The 12,744-nt window shown below is 36.2% G+C and overlaps 1 protein-coding gene across 7 annotated transcripts in view; it reads left to right on the top strand.

The window, feature by feature from the left end:
• Nucleotides 1-12,744, top strand: part of TBL1XR1 (TBL1X/Y related 1) — a 155,573-nt gene that overhangs the window by 60,689 nt on the left and 82,140 nt on the right. The window contains exon 1 of one of the 7 annotated variants that reach the window (XM_064492893.1): nucleotides 9,609-10,036. The exons of the other annotated variants lie outside the window; for them this stretch is intronic. The gene's annotated coding sequence lies outside the window, so the exon portion shown is untranslated. Of the gene's footprint in view, nucleotides 1-9,608; nucleotides 10,037-12,744 lie in introns of those variants that run through there. 7 annotated transcript variants of the gene reach the window in all.

Here is a 12,744-nt window from a genome sequence, read left to right as displayed (position 1 = left end):
GGAATTGGGGATATATATATACATATATATATATGCATATGTGTGTGTGTGTGTATATATATATATATATTTTCTTTTCCTGTTATTTCTCAATACAAATTAGTGGTAATGTCATTCTAGATATACCTTGAGCATACATCTGTATTTCTCTGTGTCCTCCTTGTAGACTTAACCTTAGACTAGGAATACATATTTAAGTAGAGTTGGACTTCAGGGAGATCCAGTGTCCACTAAGTCATTCTCCATTCAGTGAATTCCCTCGGGACTTGGAGTTTAAAGCAGTCTGGAAGTTTATTTTTGCATGTGTAGTATGGTTCTATAACTAGACCATTCTTTCACCCTTTACAATGTAATATCCGTGGTTCTTAAATAGGCTCTGAATAAATAAATGAATGAATGTTAAGAACATTTGAGAGTTTGAAGAAATCAAGTGAAAGAACAGGTATTTTTATATTGGCTTGGAATGGAACTAGTTTCTTAGAATATGGCTTAATGGTAGTCATGGCATGAGCATTCTGCAACTATGTCCTGAATTTCTGGCCAAGAACAATGGATAAGATAAGTGAGGAAAAGGAAAAAAAAAAGTCAAAATTTATATACTATTAAGAAATGTATAAAAAGGCCATTGGTCCTAGACTCCTTTTTTCTAACTGTTTACTACCTTGCATGGTATAAAAAAAGCAAATTGATGGGGTCAGAATGTTTATTTTGTTCCTGGTTGACATTCACTTTATACTGAACCCTTCTGTTCTTCAGCTTTTTTGCCCTTTCAATGAAATATACCTAGTTTTACTTTATATTTCTCCTAATCATTGACAAAGGAATTAAGCAGAATTTATTAGAGCTCCAAGTGGGATTTGCTGACTTCTTTCACATTAGAAAATTAGTCACTTACTAGTGTTATTTGAAGTTAGACTGAATCAGACCATTTACATCTTTATTACTATACTAGAGAAGATGCATATTAATAGAATTTATAGAGCACATTAAGTTGTCCAGGGTAGCAGACATCAGGGAGAACTGAGAGCTTTCACTGCCTATAGTAACTTCTTGGTATGGGAAACTACAAGTTGTTTCCTACTCATGTTTGTAAATTATTTTGATGTTGTGTCTAGAAAGAAAATAATTTCATACTACACAGATAATTTAGTAATCTACATGACATTCAAAATCAGAATAATTTCTAAATACTGTTATAATTATGGAGAAGGCTTAATGGAAGCATTATTAAACTTATCCATTATTTGCAATCACTGAAAGTTATAATTGCCAGGAATTCAGTGTTGCTGTTTTAGGCAGTAGTTGCATTGCTTCTCAGCTACTATTTGGAAGCCAAGGAATAGGAATAATAATATTAGAATGATACTTCTTTAAAACATAGACATTTGATTAATCCAGTACCCATTATAGATGATTGTGATGTTAATTTAAAGACTATTATTCCTTAGGGGCCAAAATCTTGACCCACCCCTACTTCCCTATTTGGTAATCCTCTTTTTTATCTCTTATTTTATATCCAATATTTAATCCAGAAATGATATCCCATTTTCAGAATGCCAATAGCAGTCTGTTTATAAAAAACAAAGTCAATTTTTGTTTTTATCAAAGAAACTGTGCATAACATTTATGAAAACACTAAAGCTTCCTGGATATTTAGACTGAGTTTGTTGATTGGTAGTTTATTTCAGCAAATTTCTGGTTCTATTAAAGGACAGCTCAGTGTGTTCCATCACATGCAGAATCTAGTAAAATAACAATGGCTATCGTTAACTAAGTGCTTTTTATATCGCATGTACTGTTACATGCTTGATACACATTATCTCTTTCAGTTCTCATAACAACACCCCTCTGTAGGTCGTGTTGAAATCCTTGTCTTACAGATGAGAAGACGGGTTTAGGGAGGTTGAATACCTGGCCAAGTATGTCATGTTCAGTAAGTGGTAGAGTCACAGTATTTTTGAGGTTCTGTTTCTATTGTAGTTTCTTTTCCTTTTATTCCAAAAATTGGGCAAAGAATGGATGAAGCTGTGAAACAGAAGGCAGTATAAATATTTATTGAATAAGTGAATGCACTAATACAACTGAATAATGGTAAAGAGCTAGACATTTGTTTTTACAATTGTATATTGTAAAGAAATGGCTTGGTATAGGATTATATGCATCTGGGAAGGAGTAGGGGATTTGGTATGGTTAGAAAAGAACAAGGACATTAAGTATTAAAATTATTAGGAAAGGGGAAAGCAAGAAATAAAAGTGATAGGTTTGAGATATGGGTAGAATTTCATAGTAGGCATGAATAAACCTAGAAGATTAGAAGATGCATGGACAGCTTCATTATAGTAAGCATGTGAGGGACAGCCATATTCTTTCATATTTTGTTTCCTCCACTGTTAGAATACCAGTAGAGCAAGTTTGTCTGTCTGTCTTGTCTTTCTTTCCAGGATCTTGAGATTAGAAACTGGTGATGAAAAGAGTCCCTGCCTGTTCTAAGCTGTCTGATTTCTTGGAGTAGTCTGTCCAGTTTTTGTCTGTAGAACAGTGGAAAGAAAAATAGCAAACCTTCAACCTTTGTCAGTGAATTAACTTCAGGCTGTTGATAATTTGTGTATAAATACATGGAGTTCTCCTTTACCTTCCCAATTCCTCTCATCTGGCCTAAAGTAATCAACAGGGTCAAAATCAAACCACAGATCCTAAAAAGAGCAAAACTAGGAAATGTGTTTAAAGAGCAGCCATTATAGTTTTAAACTTGCATTTGTCTTTGTAACAGAGTGGCACTGCAATGAAATGCTTTTAAAATGTGTTACTAAGATGTGATAGTTATGATAATATGTTTGGGTAGTACAGTATTTCAGAGCTAAGTATGGTTTTAAATAAATAGTCATAGTTCTTATTCTATAATACCCTTGGAACAAAAATTACACTTCCAGGATTCTGAATTTCAGCTATGGTTTGCGTTAGACTACCATTTGTCTTCGTTCTTCCTGCAGTTGATTTGTGAGGGAGTGAACAACAATCCATCGATGCTATTGTCATTGATTTTCATGGTACTTGTGCAGATAAGGTCTTCATTTTAACCGCTAGCCCCGTTGTGAGAGGGGTACATTTTAACGTATTTGCCATGCTTTGTTCGAGGCATCTTTCAGAATGCATGCCTTCTAGTGAAAGGAGATAGGCATCTAAAATAAATATCCACCCATAGTGGTGGTAAGCTAGGTGGGATGTAGGTGATCTAAAATTTATCTAGGGGATACAGCATATCCAAAATCCTGAGGGTATGGGAGATTTAGGGAACTAAAAACTTACTTGTGAAGTAACACCCTAGAGATAAGAGAGTAATGGTTTTTGTTGATCGAGTAGCTGTAGGAGATGAGGGAAGAGAAAGAGCCATATTTCTGGCTTGGGTAACTGGGAGGACAGAGCCACACACAGAGGTAGAAAACGTAGGAAGAGGAAAAAGTTTGGGGTGGGACATGAGGTAAGTTTATGCATAGAAAGTTTGAAATGCTGTGGGGCCATCTAGGGGGAGAATGAAGTCCAGTTGGTTTCAAGTAACTATTGTAAACAAATTTTAAAAATATAGAGGGAAGAGTTGCTATTTTTTTATTCCATTGTCCATCAGGCTCATTGATTAAAAAATGGCTGCTGCTGCAGGAGGCATCCTGTTCAAGCGGAAGGAAGTGCTACATCTGTTGTCTGTTTTCAGGAAAGCAGAAACTATCCTAGCCTCCTCCCTTGCCCATTTCTGCTTGTATCTTACTAGCCAGACTGTATCATGTGGCTACCTCTGGCTACAAGAAAGGCTGAGTGAGAAAATATTTATCTGGACATGTTGCTGCTTTGAACAAAACTGGGATCATGTTAGCAAGGAGGCTGAAGACAACTAACAGTTGTTACGCGAATAATGGCTAATTAAGCAGTGACCCAACAAAGAGACCAATTGTTCCCTCTCTCACTTCAGAATTTTTAAAAAGCTGAATTTCCAGATAACCAAGTGATATTCAATAATAAACTCTGGGATGCATGCCTATTGAAAATATTTTGGGCGTTATACTTAAACTTGTAAAGAAAGGAGATTGAGGAATGTGGATGGTGGGATTCTAAGAGGCCAGTAGGCAGTGTAGAGACATTTATTTAGGAAGAAGAACAGATTTTAATGATTGATAAGGCTGACGAAGATAGGGACCAGTTAGGTGTGACTTTTGGGCTTTTGACTTGGATAATGAATATTAAGCCATAAGCAGCACAGTACTTGATGCAGAAATGGCTACAATACTTTCGTGCCTTTTAAGGCTTTTTGGTAAACTTCCGTAAGTAGGAGGATTATGCATTTTAAAATTGCATGCTCTCTTATGAACACTGATTATGTAAATTAAATAAATTTACCCTCTCATCAGATGAGGTCCCTGATTTCTGTATGTATCAGGTTTTTAACTATTAAAGCCACGTAGTATTTCAAGGACTAGTTAGTTGTTTGGAATACTCTAGGTCAAAAGTACTTGGAAGCTGGATAGAGGTGGGTGGCAAAAACGTATTTATTGGTGAGAAGACTTATACTGTCCCTTGGGGGTGGCCGATTCCATCCTACCTGCAGCAATAAGAATATGGACATAGGTCTCTTCCTTCTTAGTTAAGTGATACTGTCCTTACAAATTCTTTGTCATGTTGGAGTAAGAAAACTTTTTTTTGGAAACAAAGGCTTTGAAAAAGGGACTCAGGAGACCTAGAGAAGGAGAATGGTTGAGTTGAACCTAGTGTCTGATGTCCACTAACTCTGCCTCTTATTAGTGCTGATTTTGGTCTCGTAACTTTTTTGAGCCCCAGTTAGCTTGTTTCTGAAACAGAGATAGTAATACCTGCTGTACAAGCTTGTTATGAGATTTATATGATACTAAATGCACAAGCAGTGCAGATTTAATATTTATGTCGTCACTTGTGTTAAGAACACTGAACCTCTGGGCTTCAATTTCTTTGTGAACTAGATTGCTTTTCTTTAACTTTGTTTAACCTTTATATCATCAAAACAAGTGTTCTGTGCTATTTGTAAGATATTTTTTGGTTTGTTTGATTTTATGTCTCTTGCTTTTATTTCTCAGAAATCAGGGCATTCTTCTTTCATTTGAGGGCTTTTTTTTTTTTTTTTTTTTTGGTGAGCCTAGTTCTTATTTTTTAAAAGACCTTAGGATTTCAGAATTCAGCCCAGTCATTGGTTACAGAGGCAGTGAATTAGTCCTATAGAAACTTAAGTTACAGGCCCAAGACCACTAACACCCTAGAGGCAGAATAGGGATGCGGACTCAATTGTGTTGTGAGGAAAGGGTTCATCAAACCTTCCCCTTCTATGGGTAAATGACTGTGGTTTAACTTTTAGCTGTGTTTCACTTGGCGCATAAAGGTGGAATGTCAGCAGTATTACTGGCCAGGGTAGGGTGTGGCAAAGTGGTCGCTGGCTTGTGACATTGGGCTTGTGGATGAGTATGGGTAGGAGGATGTGGTACATTCTTTTAACTGAGCACATCCCTTGATGAGTTGTGTCTCCTGGAAGTTCTGCCTGTGAGACTCAAAAGATGATAACTCTGTGGAGCTTAGGGTTCCTAAGCCAGGGTGGTTTCCACACCCTTCTGTGGGGTTTTGCCCCGTTGTACCTCAGCAGTCGTGTGGTGGTGCTGTAAAGAGAAGCGCAGACTGTAGCTCCTGGATTGCATGTTCTGCTGACACCTCTGGCCTGATGCTACCTCTGTAGGCTTTCCTGTCCTTCTGAGTAAACAGCCTACAGGTGTGGCCCGCTTAGGTCCTGTGATTCCATTAAGTCTGAATCATCAGGGTAGTTCTTTCCATCTGATTAGTCTTGAGATCGAGACCAGTGAACAGTCACACACAACAGATTTCTGTTTTTGTGAGGAAGATATCTTCCTCAAAATTTTCTTGAAACCGTTTCTGGCTTATTTTCCTTCTTACGAGGAAGAGGTAAGACTTTGTTGCCCACCCTGCCTCCACAGATCCTGCAGCCTCCCCACCCCCGAGTCACTGGAATCTAGAATTACGTTTTATGTATGATACGTACAAGTTATAGAGATATTTTCATTTTTTCCAGGAGTTTACAATTAAAGGTATTGAAAAAAGCTAAGCCAGCCTTTATAGTTCTACCTTTATACATTTTCACAAACTGCTCTCACTTGTCTCTTTATTATTGTTTCACTAAAGAACACAGTGGGATGAGGAGGGGAACAAGACCAGGGATTCTTAAGCATTTGAGGACACTTTGGTCTATATCCACAGTTGTGTTTGGTTATTTTTACTAATTGAGTATTTTAAGGTAATGATGGGTGGGAAATTATATATAGTACTAGGTACAATGTAAGCATTTGATGGTATTTAAAAAATTGGGTCTGTTGTCTAAACTGTAGTAAGACTTAAGTGACCAGGGATTCCATTTCGGTGGCATGTTTCTATTTTTCAGTATCCTGCATCTTGGAAAAGTTCAAAGCTGTTAACTTTGTAAGAATGCTTGTATGAAAAATAATTTGACCGAACAGACCCTGGGCAAGTTACTCAGTTCCTCTTATTTAGCTTATCTACTTTTTTGCATTTAATAACTTTTGTGATGGCCTCCATAATATTATAATGCTAAATATTTAAATTAACCTGTCATTTATAATGCCTAATATCTACCCTAGGAATTATACTGTATAATACATGGGAGATGTAGGTAATAACTTACATTTCAGAGAAAAAAATTAGAGTAATTGAAATATAAATGACCTATTTTGTGAATGTGGATGTAGGTACAGTTTCCAACACTAATAAGCTGACACATAAGATAAGGCATGTCTCATACATGATTGGACAAATTCAGAACACAGAAAATACAGTAACTTCCGGAGTATCTCACCAGCTCTCAACTGAAATACAGGCCATTCTGACCATCCTACTCCTGCAGTCTGAGAGCACCAACTACTTCCTTCCCCCTGAAAATTTTTCATTCTCCTCACCAGACTTGGACTTTTTCTTTTTTCATAGCATTTACCACCTTTTACATAACACTAAATTTTAAATTCTGCTGGAATTTCAACTTTGTTAGGGCAAGGATCTTTATTTACTGCAGTACTTTAGTAAGTTTTGTTGCAATGTTGGTCATAGACTAACTTTAATATTAACAGTATCCGGTAGAGGCATTAACACTTTTCTTCTCCTTCTTTCTCCCCTCTCCTTCTCTTTTCCTTTCTCACCATACTTCTGTTGTCTATTGCAGGATAAATCTTACACTTAATTTGAAAAACAAAAACCCTACCCTTTAACTTGGCTTAGAGATAAACGTGTTTTAAATTACATTGCTTCCTGGTCTTCTGAAGGAGAATCTGGCTTTCTCCTCAGTTTGCTTTTTCTGGAGTGACTAGTGCATTACTAATGGAGAGAGTTCATTTATAGCTTGCAGAACCTTTGTTGTTGATGGAGTTTTTGGTTACTTTGATATTAGAGACTTGGGAAAAGATAAGAAAATTGACATATTGTTTAAATATAAATCTGTCTATAGATAGTTTTATGAACTTGTTAAAAATAATTACAAATACACAATTTACTTGTTTCCTTCCCAGATTTATCTGTGGATTATATTATTATTTAGGATTGTTGAAACTGTGAAAACATCTTTAGCAGTAACAGTTTAGTTCACCTTAAAGAAGTGAATTTTGGTATCCAGTTGTCACTAGCCATGTCAGAAAGCTAAACTACAAGTTCATTTTCTCTTATTTTAAAACAGGCATAATAACTCATATTTCTTCTCACCCACTGCTTGGTGAACATTAGCTTGTATTGGCAAAACTTCTGGCCAACATTTTTCTTGCTTCCATTTGCTCTAGCCAAGAGAGTTCATTTCCAGGACCACTCTGTTATTTCTATGCCTTCATTGTTCTCTTTCTTTGTTGTTTGTCTTTTTTTTTTTTTTTAAATACTTCCCATTGCTATTTTTATAGTTGCATGGTAAGTCATAAACAGTTTTTTTGCTTAGGACCTAAATTTTTATTCTTTGAATATTATAGTATTCTTAACCCTTTTTTGCCCTTTAAAGCTATATAAGTAGTTATAATTAGCTAATATTTACTAGTATTATTTCTGTATGAAAATATCTTTAGGGATTTGATAGGATTGGTGCACTCTTGTTCAAATCAGTTTTTTTTTCTTACAATAATCTAAACTATATTTGTACTTTCAGCGAAGCTATCTTAATGCTCATATCATCTCTGCAGATTGTAGTGTTATAGAATAGCCTCATTTCACAGATGCGGACATTGAGGACTTGCTCATGGTTAAATGGGCATGATGTGAAACACTTAAGTGTTTAAGTAGTAAGAGTAGAAATCTCTTGTTCTTTCCATTCTGCCTCCACTGCCTTTCAAGCATCTGAGGATGGCAGAGAAACACCAAAGTTTTAATACTGTACTCTAATACTTTAATACTCTTCCTTTCTGATGAGACTTCATTATTATATATAGTTCCAAGAGAGTTCGTTCATATATATATTATATATAATATGTTTGAATGATTTGGAAATTTTCCTTCCCATAGAATAGTTATGTAGTTTTAGTGTAGAATGCTTGAATAATTTTTTTCACTTGGTCTGTTACTTTATTTGATTAAAAATTATTTTTATTTTTATTTAACCCAAAAGCATTATGCTCCGTTCTTCATCAGGAGAATTTTGGATGGTCTTGGAAGTTATATCAGGGCCAAAAAGTATTGCCTGCAACCCTTTTGTGTGTGTGTATTGGAATAGAGTTTTAGTGGAAACAGAAATGCCCGTTCATGTATATATTGTCTGTGGCTGCTTTGCACCATAATAGCAGAATTGAGTAGTTGTGACAGAGAGCAAGTGGACTGCAAAACCCCAAAATATTTAGTTTCTGGCCATAGTTTGCCAACTTCTAGACCATTGCATAACAATAGCTGAGAAGTAAGATGGAGCAGTTGTAGTATTCATACAGTCCAGTGCTTTATTAGAACTTGTGTGGTAGACAGGGAGAGGAGCAGTGTTTTGTATTGAAGTAAATGAAATGAATTCTTTAAGAAAGGTGGTCTTTCTTTTCACTATCCCTGGAGAGACTGTGTGTGAGTGTATGTGTGTCCCTATTCCTTGTTTGTATGTTCTAACTGGATCAGGCAGACAACTTAGTGTATTTGCTGGTTTAAAAGCCTCATTTTAAACTTGGTGAAAAGGTTAAATTGAAAGCAGTTTGGCAAACCAACGTAAGATGAGAATTAGGCATTTTTTAGAATTATGAATATGTCATTCATTTTTACCTTATACTGGGGATGAATTATGTTAGAAGACAGGATAGCCCTGATTTTTTACAGGAGTGTATTTCTGATAGCCATTCTCATAGAAACATGGTAGCTAAATGAGCAATTTGTTTTAACTTACTGTAAGGACATTTGTTGGTGCTGTCTAGATTATACCAATGTAAAAAATATAAAGTCGAAGCAACCAGTTTAAGTTTTTTCATATGAAAATCTGTAAGGAAATAATCTTAAGTAAAGACACTCAAGAATGACACTTTTGAATCCTTCAGTAGTAGATAGAAATGTAACATTAAAAAATTTTGAACCTAAGATCTAATTTAATATAAATGTACTTTTTTCTCTTTCTGTCCACAGTACTTCAGAGTGACAGTTTTCATTTTTGTAATTATCTGCTGGCACATTCTTAATAAAAAAGAAAGTTAAGTGTATTCCTTCCTATTACAAACTGAAAAGTTGAAGACTTAGTTTTGAAGTGTGATTGAGAGGCTGTGCTTTAGTAAGGGGGTCAGGTGTGTTCATTGTCACTCTGTAGTCATGCTGGTCAAGACAACTCTCCTTTTCAGGTGCACTCCAAATCTGTTGTAAATTAAAACTTTTCCAGTGATGACCTTTCTTGTATGTGCATGTAGTAGTGCTGTTACATCAACTCACAGAAGACACAGCTGCACTGTAGAGTACAGAAGACTGTGAATGAAGATGGTGTCCTGTGCAGAAGTTCACGGACTGGGGGTACAAACAGGTGCTGCATTCAGGCCACACTGCCCGCCAAGCATTTCCCTGGTATTGGGACTCTGTCTTCTCAGAGGAAAGGCCTCCTTTTAACTTAAATCTATTATTTTAAAATGATTTGAATTCTATGCCAGGCACTGTTTAGCATGTTAGAAATACTAAGTTAGTCACCTCTCAAAATAGTTTATTCTACAGGTAACTAAACTAAGGCACCAAGAGGTTAAATAACTTGCCTTAGACCGTCTGACCATAGTTTCAGAGCTGTGTGGTTCCACAGTCCAGGCTCCTAACTAATACGGCTTCTCTCTCTCTCTCTCTCTCTCTCTCTCTCTCTCTCTCTCTCTCTCTCTCTCTCTCTCTCTCTCTCTCTTTTTTTTTTTTCCTTATTTGTCCTCCTGGAGTCTAATTTGCACAAAGGTGCCGGCGAGGTTATTGGTGGCCCTGATAGCAGACACTTGAATGCTGAAGTGGAGGGAATTGGACAGGGCACACATACAATCCCATAGTATATTCCCCTGTAGTAACGTCCTTGCTGTGTGGTGGAATGGGTTTTCATCAGAGTGAGCAGAAGAAGTACCTTTCTGTAATTTTTACCTGCTCATAATTTTGTGACACAAAACTTGTCTCATTTGGTCTTTATGTGTCTTTTTATCTAAATGTAGGTAGTCAACAATGCTCCTTTTCTGCCTTTTTTAAAAAAAATGGTAACTCCTCTGTGTTTTGGCCTGTCTGGGTCTCTTTCTAAGACATACTCATTATCATTGTCCTTCCTTTTCTAATTCGTTTTTGGGGAGAGGGATTCAGTTTATCTTTTGTTTCCTATTGTTAATCTTAAAATCAAATTAAGAAAACTTTTAATGTATTCGATATAGTATGTTTCCCACTCTAGTTCTAGGAACAAAAGAACGACTCACTTTGCTGTGCTAATATTTGAAAAAAGTGATCCCTCTTTGTCCCTTCCCAACCCCATGGATTAATAATTAGACTGTAGTAAAATTCCCCATTCTGTCCTTTCCTGCCGCATAGTTCAGTGGTTCTCAATTCCCATTGGAATCACCTGGGGGAGCTTTGAAATTCAACTGATGTGCAGGTTCTGCCCTAGACCAATTAAATCCAAGTGAAGGACCCACTGTGTAGTTAGAACTGGAAAGGAATTTCTGTAGGACAGACTTAATCAAAGACGCAACATCCCTGGCAGAGCTATTCTCATTTCTACTGGGAATGGATTCTTCAGCAGCAAATTTTTGTGTTGTCTTAGCCTAATTAGCTATTCAAATTCTTGGTATCTTGAATCAAATATTCAACCCGTGGGAAGAGTAAGAAACCTAATAAGATTAAGGAATTATGTCAATTTTTTCCTCGTAACTTGTTAAGTGCCAGGGTACCTGCCTGTGTGATCTTTGGGAAATTTGAAATAGGGAAAGCTTGATTTTTTTTTTAATCCCATTATTTCTTAGGTCTTTATGCTATTTCTGCTGTCTTCTTCCACCCTTTTACTTGTTTCTTCCTCCTAAACTACTTAAAAAAAAGAAAAAAAAGATTTCGCTACTATAATTTTGTCTTAAAAAAAACAATGTCAGATCAGTCATGTTTCTAGGACATCTTAAGTTATAAGTTGCACCGTTAATTTAATAACAGTTTTTTTGGAAGGGAAGAAGAAATTATAATTACACATTATTGATGTACTAAAACTTTTTTAAAGTAACTGACCATAATGTATATTCACACATTTTTATATCACTTTTCTAGTGTCATAATTTAAGTTTGACTCTGATCCTTTTCTTATATGTAGATTCTCTACCATTGAGAGTGATCTGGAAACTTTTGATGAGTGTATGTTAGTGCCTAAAAAATAAATTTTACTTTTAATAACACTTGAAACTGCCCAAACCAAATTTTAATTTTAAAAACTCTGTGGCTTTGTATGAGAGAGGCTGTTGTTTTTAGTTGGATTGCTTACTCTCTGACAGGCGAATTTTAAGATACTTGGTAAGGTTTTGGTCTTTTCCTGCACAGTAGTGGGCCTTTTGAGGGTATAAATTTAATATAAAATTCAACCACATGTGATACTGCCAGTGAAATTCAACTGAAGTGATAATTGGATGCCTAGATACCAGTGCGTGTTTAAATGTTCTTTATGTGGGTTTGTGGTCTCGTGTGTATCTTATTTTTAGAAACTTTTAGATCATAACACACAACTTTTAAATTCATTTTCTCCAAGTCACTTAACACAGGCCAGTGAAAATCAGAGCCAGTGATGGCAAAGTTGTTTTTGATCTGACTATTCTGCCTTTGAGCCTGATCTCAGGATTAGTTTTCTTAAGATGGCTCCTCTGTCACAGCTCCTTCCCCCTTTTCACTCACCTCATCTTCTAGCTGCCTGGAGTATAATGTGTGTGTTTGTGATTCTGTGAGAGATGAGAATGGGGGGAGGAGAGTATAGGATGTAATGCTTTAGAGCTTTAATGAATGTATGGTATGATATTGCCATGTTGAAGAAGGCAACTGGCAAAGTTAAGAAAGTTCAGTTGAAATGCTTTGACTTACACATATATTCCTTAACATGTTGATCGCCCACTGTGGATCGGGTGCCCTTGAGGAAACATAACTGTCACCCAGATTTGGGTGATGTGGCGATCAACATGTTAAATTGTTCCAGTCGGAGGTAATCACCTTTGTTTACTGTGCTTTCAGTCTTGTGCTAAGGAATTTAATTTG

This window comes from Camelus dromedarius, chromosome 2, assembly GCF_036321535.1.
Source record: "Camelus dromedarius isolate mCamDro1 chromosome 2, mCamDro1.pat, whole genome shotgun sequence".
In the NCBI taxonomy this organism is placed as follows: domain Eukaryota; kingdom Metazoa; phylum Chordata; class Mammalia; order Artiodactyla; family Camelidae; genus Camelus; species Camelus dromedarius.
The sequence above is the reverse complement of the archived record's forward strand: the minus strand, read 5'-3'. Positions and strand labels throughout refer to the sequence as shown.